Source organism: Mauremys mutica, chromosome 2, assembly GCF_020497125.1.
Source record: "Mauremys mutica isolate MM-2020 ecotype Southern chromosome 2, ASM2049712v1, whole genome shotgun sequence".
NCBI classification, from domain to species: domain Eukaryota; kingdom Metazoa; phylum Chordata; order Testudines; family Geoemydidae; genus Mauremys; species Mauremys mutica.
Genome location: NC_059073.1, coordinates 246,244,889 through 246,253,116, shown reverse-complemented (window position 1 = coordinate 246,253,116; position 8,228 = coordinate 246,244,889).

Here is an 8,228-nt window from a genome sequence, read left to right as displayed (position 1 = left end):
TTGTTGTGTGGCAAATTGCTGGCACTACTATGATGGGTCTCACACTTTATCTTCTGGAGGGGGGGGTCAGGGTGCTGTTTCTTGCCCCTGAACTGGGATATTAACTGCCCCACTAGTCCTAGAGGAGGGGAGTGGAGAGGGAGAGACCTGGGCCTGCCCTCTACTCCAGGTCCCAGCCCAGGGAACCGAGGGATAGCGGTAACCCACTTGAACTAGTGGTTCCCTTTCCTGGGCTACTTCCCTCTCCTGCCCTTCCTCTTGTGGAGGCTTCCTGCCCTCTCTCTGCACAAGCCAGGTGTCCCTTTACCTAGGGTCTTGGTGGTCTTAGCCCACTGCAACGCTTCTCCAAACTTTCCTCTGCTTCCCTCCAAACTGTTCTCTGCTCCGACACCAATCCACTCTGCTTCAACTTCTTCTCCTGTCTGATTGAAACAAGGTTTTTTATCAGGTGACTGGCTTCAGGTGCTTTAATTAATCTGTAGCAAACTTTCTTCCCTCTACAGCAGTGTTTCCCAAACTTGAGACACCGCTTGTGTAGGGAAAGCCCCTGGCGGGCCGGGCCGGTTTGTTTACCTGCTGCGTCTGCAGGTTTGGCTGATCGCAGCTCCCACTGGCTGCGGTTTGCCACTCCAGGCCAATGGGAGCTGCTGGAAGCGGCACGGGCCGAGGGATGTACAAATGGCGTCCCAAGTTTGGGAAACACTGCTCTACAGGGAATAAGGCTCCCTTCTAACCCTCTCCTGCTGCCCTCTGGCCATGCTGTATCACAGTATATGATGCCTCACCAGGGACTATGATTATTTGTACAAAGGCTTACTTGGAATGGGGAAAGATTTTTGTCTTATTAGCAGGAAATATTTATTTCTACCTACCCAATTATATTTTGCACGCTTTGTTTTGATGTTTTCAGGGGTTTCTGCCAATCTGAAATATACTCCATTAATGTAAATTTGAACTTAATGCATAAGGTATTGTTCTGATGATATAGTGCAGGCAATATAATATTTAGGTTTCAGTTTCACAGGAATCTGGATTTTAGACAAGAATTTTATTTTTATTTTGTCACTACTATTGTCACCATAGTAGTGACAATTAATTGATTTTATTTATTTATTTTTTTTATTTTTTTCTGGAATATCCAGTATAAACAGCATGACTTATTGTCATTTTTCCCTCATGTAAAAGTGTTCTCATTTTGAATTGTCAAATCCTATCATCATGAAATTAGAAGCTTACTTTATGATTCTCTTCATGTCTTTAAATCATATGAGTTAAGAATGTTTGTATATTCTAATACAGTATAAGCACATGTAGTCAGTGCTCAAGCTTTCAGGAAAATGCATTATATTTTAACACCCTCATTTCAGTACAGCACAAGAAGTGCAATGTCTTCAACATTTTAATCTTGTTAATCCTTATCACTATTTCTCCTCTGCTGGTTTTAAAATAAAGTTGTGGTTTCTGTCTGTCTGATTTGCTGCTTTAATGTGAATTGCTTCTTTGTGGTTTTTATCTTCATTGTTCCTTAGCATTCTACTGACACCACAGCCCATGAAGGTAGGAGTACAGTAAAGAATAAATACATGCAATTTCTGTTAATGAAATGTTTTTTTTTTTTAGTATTATTTTTGGTTTATTTAGGCTTCTATACTGGATTCCTATCCATTTGATACCAAATGTGAATATTTATATCTCATTAGAAATTCCTATAATTAACATGGGATGGGGATTGCAATTTGTATGGAGTCTGACAACATGATACTCAAATAGAGAGGGAAAAATCTTTGCCTCAGGCCTCAGAAAAAGCCACTAAATACAGAAGCTGAGGAGGGGAGTTGCAAAGAAACAGTTTGCAATGCCAAATCCGGGTGGCCATTCCTATCCCTGGCATACTTTAGGGTGGCCTCAATGCTTGCTATAGCTCCAAATGCCAGCCAGAGATAGAGTACAATGTGCTCTGTCTAGGCCACCTCTCTCCTACAGCCCTATACCTTCAGCTAATTGTGTGTAACTATAACAAGGCTGCTGTTCTACTACATGTTTTGCTGGTTGTACAGCTTCAGTAGTTACTCTTCCTGAGGTTGGAAACAGCTGTTGTAACAGATTTGTTACCAATCTGCCTTCAGGTGATCAGGCTGAGGCTGCAGGATTTTTAGGGGAGGAGATGAAGTGACAAAGTTTAAAGCTTTATTAACCAATTAACAGCGGTGAGTGCTGGGTGCACCCCACGTCATTCAGAGGGAGGAAGAAAGCATTAGTGCCCAAGCCCTAACCCACTTTCATACTTACACCCAGGCTTGGCAGCCTTGGGGGGTGTGTGTGTGTGTGTGTGTGTGTAACGTAAGAAGAGGAGGGGGAAGGGTAGACAAGAGTTCTGCCCTGTGCACAGGTCGTCTAGGGTCCTCTGTAAATCTCTGACTTGCTTCAGCTCTCAGGAGGGTTTTAACCCCTGGGTTCTTCCGGTGGTGTTTTCGTCCAGGGACCTTTGCCCTCCGTGCTTTCGGTACCAGTTCAAACCAGCTTTCTGTGGCTCCCTTAGTTTCCCCAAAACACACTGGTTTCAGGGTCATGAGACTGTTTTTTCAACTCACTGGCCTTCACAGTCTTACTGGTTTTGCAACCCCTTCAGTTCTGTCTGGCTCAGTTCTCCCTTTCTCATGGCTGGCAGTGATTTGAGATACAGGCTTCTGGCTGTTTGGCAGCAGAGAGCTTGTTTGTGTGCACTGGCCTTGGGCTGCAGTTTCATTCCTTATCTTTGGGCCTAGCTGGATCCCCGTTCCTTTCTCCCTTCTTCCTCCTTTGGCCTCTTGTAACCTGCAAAGGAATCTTCCATTCCACACTCACACCTTTAACCCTTCCCAAGATACTTCTCAATGCATATAAAGGCATTAGCAATATACAACGCTCGTGCTTACCCACGGGACCCTGGGGGGAGGGGGCGTTTTATTGTGACACTGTCTGATTATTACTTAATTTGTATTTCTCATATGATTTTGGAAATATAAATACAGTTAAACCCTGTTATCTCGACGGCCTAGGGGTTTGCCAAAAGCCATCGAGATAACCAATGATCGAGATAAACCCCTATCCACCCCCCCACCCCCTCCCTGCCCCCTTACCGCGCTGCCTGCACGTGGCTGGATCCGGCAAAGCGGAGCCGGACGGACGGACGGGCGGGCGGGGAAGCGGAGCCGGCGGGCGGGGGGGCGGCAGGCGAAGCCGGGACCAGGTATGTGGGGCGGGGACGGGCAGGGACCAGGTATGCGGGCCGGGCGGGCGGGCGGGGACAGGCAGGGACCGGGTATGCGGGGCGGGGAAGCGGGGACCGGCGGGCGGGGAAGCGGAGCCGGCGGGCGGGCGGCAGGAGAAGCCGGGACCAGGGATGTGGGGCGGGGGACGGGCGGGACGGGCAGGGACCAGGTATGCGGGCCGGGCGGGGCGGGGACAGGCAGGGACCGGGTATTGCGGGGGCGGGGAAGCGGGGACCGGCGGCGGGGAAGCGGAGCCGGCGGGCGGGCGGCAGGAGAAGCCGGGACCAGGTATGTGGGGCGGGGACGGGCGGGGACGGGCAGGGACCAGGTATGCGGGCCCGGCCGGCGGGGGCCGGCAGGGGCCCGGGTATGTGGGGGGCGGGGGAAGCGGGGACCGGCGGGCGGGCGGCAGGAGAAGCCGGGACCAGGTATGTGGGGCGGGGACGGGCGGGGACGGGCAGGGACCAGGTATGCGGGCCGGGGGGGCGGGCGGGGACAGGCAGGGCCCGGGGCTGCGCGGGCGGGGAAGCGGGGACCACGGCGGGCGGGGAAGCGGAGCCGGCGGGCGGGCTGCAGGAGAGAAGCCGGGACCAGGTATGTGGGGCGGGGACGGGAGGGGACGGGCAGGGACCGGGTATGCGGGGCCGGGCGGGCGGCGAAGCGAAGCCGGGCGGAGGGGCGGGCGGCAAAGCGGGGAGCCGGGCGGGCAGGCAGGCGGCAGGCAAAGCGGGGACCAGGTATGCGGGGACGGGCTGGCGGGGACGGGCAGGGACCGGGTATGCGGGGCGGGCTGGCGGGCGGCGAAGCGAAGCCGGGCGGAGGGGCGGGCGGCAAAGCGGGGACCGGCGAAGCGGAGCCGGGCGGGCAGGCGGCAGGCAAAGCGGGGAACAGGTATGCGGGGACGGGCTGGCGGGGACGGGCAGGGACCGGGTATGCGGGGCGGGCTGGCGGGCGGCGAAGCGAAGCCGGGCGGAGGGGCGGGCGGCAAAGCGGGGAGCCGGGCGGGCAGGCGGCAGGCAAAGCGGGGACCAGGTATGCGGGGACGGGCTGGCGGGGACGGGCAGGGACCGGGTATGCGGGGCGGGCTGGCGGGCGGCGAAGCGAAGCCGGGCGGAGGGGCGGGCGGCAAAGCGGGGACCGGCGAAGCGGAGCCGGGCGGGCAGGCGGCAGGCAAAGCGGGGAACAGGTATGCGGGGACGGGCAGGGACCGGGTATGCGGGGCGGGCTGGCGGGCGGCAAAGCGAAGCCGGGCGGAGGGGTGGGCGGCAAAGCGGGGACCGGCGAAGCGGAGCCGGGCGGGCAGGCGGCAGGCAAAGCGGGGAACAGGTATGCGGGGACGGGCAGGGACCGGGTATGCGGGGCCGGGCTGGCAGGGACGGGCAGGGACCGGGTATGCGGGGCCGGGCGGGCGGCGGGGACGGGCAGGGACCGGGTATGCGGGGTGGGCGGGGCGGCTGGGGACGCGGGGAGCGGGCGGCTGGGGAACCGCGCGGCTGGAGAGCCAGGGAGCGGGTGGCTGGGGACGCGGGGAGCCGGGCTCGAGATATTAGGGTTGGGCAAATCGACATAACAGATGAGAAGCCCATAAGATAAAGAGGGAGTTTGGCGGTTCCACTTCTAAAACCTCGAGTTAATAGGATTGGCAAGTTAACCGAGGTCGACATAAATGGGTTCGACTGTAGTAGCAAACGTTATGAAAGTTTGCTGCGATTGCCTAACCCCTTTTTTTTGCTGATTTTCCTTCCAGGTCTTGTGTGTGTGTGTGTGTGTGTGTGTGTTACACACACACACACACACACCCCTAAAGTTTACAAGTGGATGCTAACAAAATCTAAACAGGTAGTATAAAATGACTTTTTAAAATAGCAATGACAAGATTTTGCATCTGCAAACCGGTTTGCCTGGAATGCTTTTGGTTGATGTGTGGCTGGCATATTTAACTTAGAACAGGCATATATTCCTAAATTCTGCACACCTAAATTGTCAATTAAATACACTTTGGATGTGATGCCAGTTCATAGTTATTTATAACAGATTTGATTGACAAGTAAGTTTCAGCTCTAGGCTCTAAATGTCAAAGCTGTGGATAGCAAATGTGTTTTTGGCTGACAGTTTTGACATTATTAGTGTTTCATCCTTTGAAGATTGAATAGTCCCATTGACTCCATATGAATGTTTTTTTTTTTTAAGCAGTTGGCAGAAACTAGGGTGCCTAAATGATGGTTTGACAAGACAACTGAGGCTATAATGTACATATGTACAGTGAAGGACATGTTACAAAAATGAGTATGGGATAACTCACTTCAGGTAGACACCAAACTGTTAATATTAAGCAATAAAATTTTCCCACAAAAATGCCATTCCTTACTGGTGCTCTATCAATCCTGAGTGCTAATTACTTTTCACTTAAAACTTGTAAAGAACAGAGCCTGCCCTCTGCTTTTTGGGTGAATAGGAGTGGGGGGGAGGGTGTGGCTGAGTGGGGGTGGATCTCCCTCTTCAGTGCGCTATTTGAACACAAGGTTGGAATCCCAGAATTCAGCTGTTACATTTCAGGCCAACTGCACCTATGTTTCCCCTCTGTGGTTCAGCAAGGGTACTCACTCAGCTTTCAGCTCTCCAGCCATTTCCACTCTGAGTGGAGAACTATGTCTCTCCTGCTTCTGACCAGGACATTTCCAGGCTGAACAGATCCCTGCCTTCACTGTGTATTTACCAGCACAGAGAGCTTGCTCAAAGACATCTGCTTGTTTTCTCTTCATAGACTGATAGTGACTGTCAACAGTTATAAATTACCACACAGCACTTCCTATGCAAGCCTATTTACCTTATTTTTAAGGTAAAAAACATTATAGAGAAAAATCTTATACTCATGGAGGAATTCTGCACCAAAACATTAAATTCTGTTGCAAAAAATTAGAAATTCTGCACACTATTTTAAAATTCTGCATATTTTATTTGGCAAAATAACAGTATAATCACGCCAATTTCAATTATTTTAGTAATTTATTTTGAAATACTTGTCAGCAAGTATGTCTGTAACAATATAGACCACAAAAGAGATGCAGGAAATGGTTTTTGTTGTTTTTTGACATTCTTTTCTAGGCATATTTAATACAGAACTGGGTTGTGACGTTTCAGCCCGTATTCTTCATAGAAATATGGTTATGGTATGAATATGGCATAACTAAGATACTTTATGTAAGATAAGATGACTCATGTAACATCACTGGAAAGGTTATGGTTTACTGAATGTGATTATCCAATTTGTATGCATGTATCCTTTCTGTATCTGAAGTTAGGAATATTGACTATAACAATTACAACTGTGCATATACTTGGGGAAATGCCCACAAGACAGTAAGCAATCAGTCTTAATGGGCCATTAGAAGAAGACAATGAGTCTTTGAAGATGTGGATCTCCCATCTGCCTGAATTGCCTTCTTTTGGACATTTGCAAATAAAGCTAGTTTCATAGTTGCTTTGACACTGCAAGGTCAGGTGATAAGATCATCTGGTACAAAACACCACCTTGGACACTGCTGGTACTTTTCCTCTGTAGGGGGATGGGGATCAAACAAAGGTTTCCCGCCTTAAGTAAATCCTTTTTAAGGCTGGGGAGGGGGTTAATCTGGACTCTCCTCCATTGCCTACCCAAGAAGAAAGACTGCTGAAAGTATCTGAAGGGACAAAGGAACTAACCTGAGGGGAAAGGCAGGGGTGAGTCCAGACTGAGGCTGGGGTCCAGTCTGTAAGAAGAAATAAACTGGAACTCTAAACTACAGAAATTCTGCAACTTGCCTAAAATAACATTTAGGGTGAGAAATTACTACTTGAAACTAGTCTCTTTAAGATCTTAAGCTTGGTATGTATTTTATTTGCTCATTAATCTGTTCTGATAAGGGATAGCAAACAGCCTTTTATAGTTAATAAATTTGTTTTGTTTATTAGAAATTGCACAATCTGGGTTTAACTGGGGGAGGGGGCAAGGAGGTGTGAATCTCTCTCCTCACATTGAGGGAGAGGGTGACTTTTTGTGCGCTTACACTGTGCAGATCTTTCTGTACAGTGCAAAACAGAAGTATTTTTGGTTTATTTCCAAAAGGGGGTGTGCATGTGAGGGCTGGGTAAATCCTCTCACACAGATCTGGGTGTGGTCTTGCCTGAGTGTGTGCTGGAAAGGGGCTTGAGAGCCTGGCACAGCAACCCAGTGCAAGGGAAACCCAGGCTGGCAGGGCTGAGTGGCACCCCAGCATATCAGATGGCACCCTAGAAGGGGGTCCAAACTGTCACAATGGTGTAGTCAGCAAGAAAATGTGCACAGCTTATTGCTCTGACACATTGGTGGTGATTTAAGTGAGTTTTAAGTGTGTTGACTGGAGAACAGACAAAGTGGTTACTGGTTTGTTATTTTTTGTTTGCTTATTTCAAGTAAGGGAAGTAGGGACAGAAAAGTAGGAAAATGAGTGAAAGTGAAGCTACCAAAAAGTTGGAGCTCTACAGGTTGCAAGTAGAAGAAAACAAAAGGATGTATGAGACGGAATTAAAACAGATGGAAATTAAAGCAGAAGAAGTCAGGCAAAAGATGCACATCAGAGAGTCATAGAACTGAGAGAGCTGGAGGCGGTGGGTGTGCAAGTGCTCCATGCACCTGGAGTTGGAGAATTCTTGCAAGCAGTGTCTGTTCGTCCATGTTTGTGACCTTGCTCTCATGCCCCAAACCAAAGGCATAAAGGGCAGAGTGGACTGACTACCTCTCTAGTTCCTTCTCTACCACAAATCCAGGAATGATCCACAGCAGAGGGCAGGTAGTGGAATACAGATAAGAATCATGCATCTATAAGGTAAGTAACTTACTCTTCTTTGAGTGCTGGTCCCCACATGAATTTGACTGTGTGTGATTGACAAGCAATATTCAAATAGGAGGCGGGTGCAAGGATGCAGATGGCAGAGCCCTCTGAAGGACCGCTGTCCTAA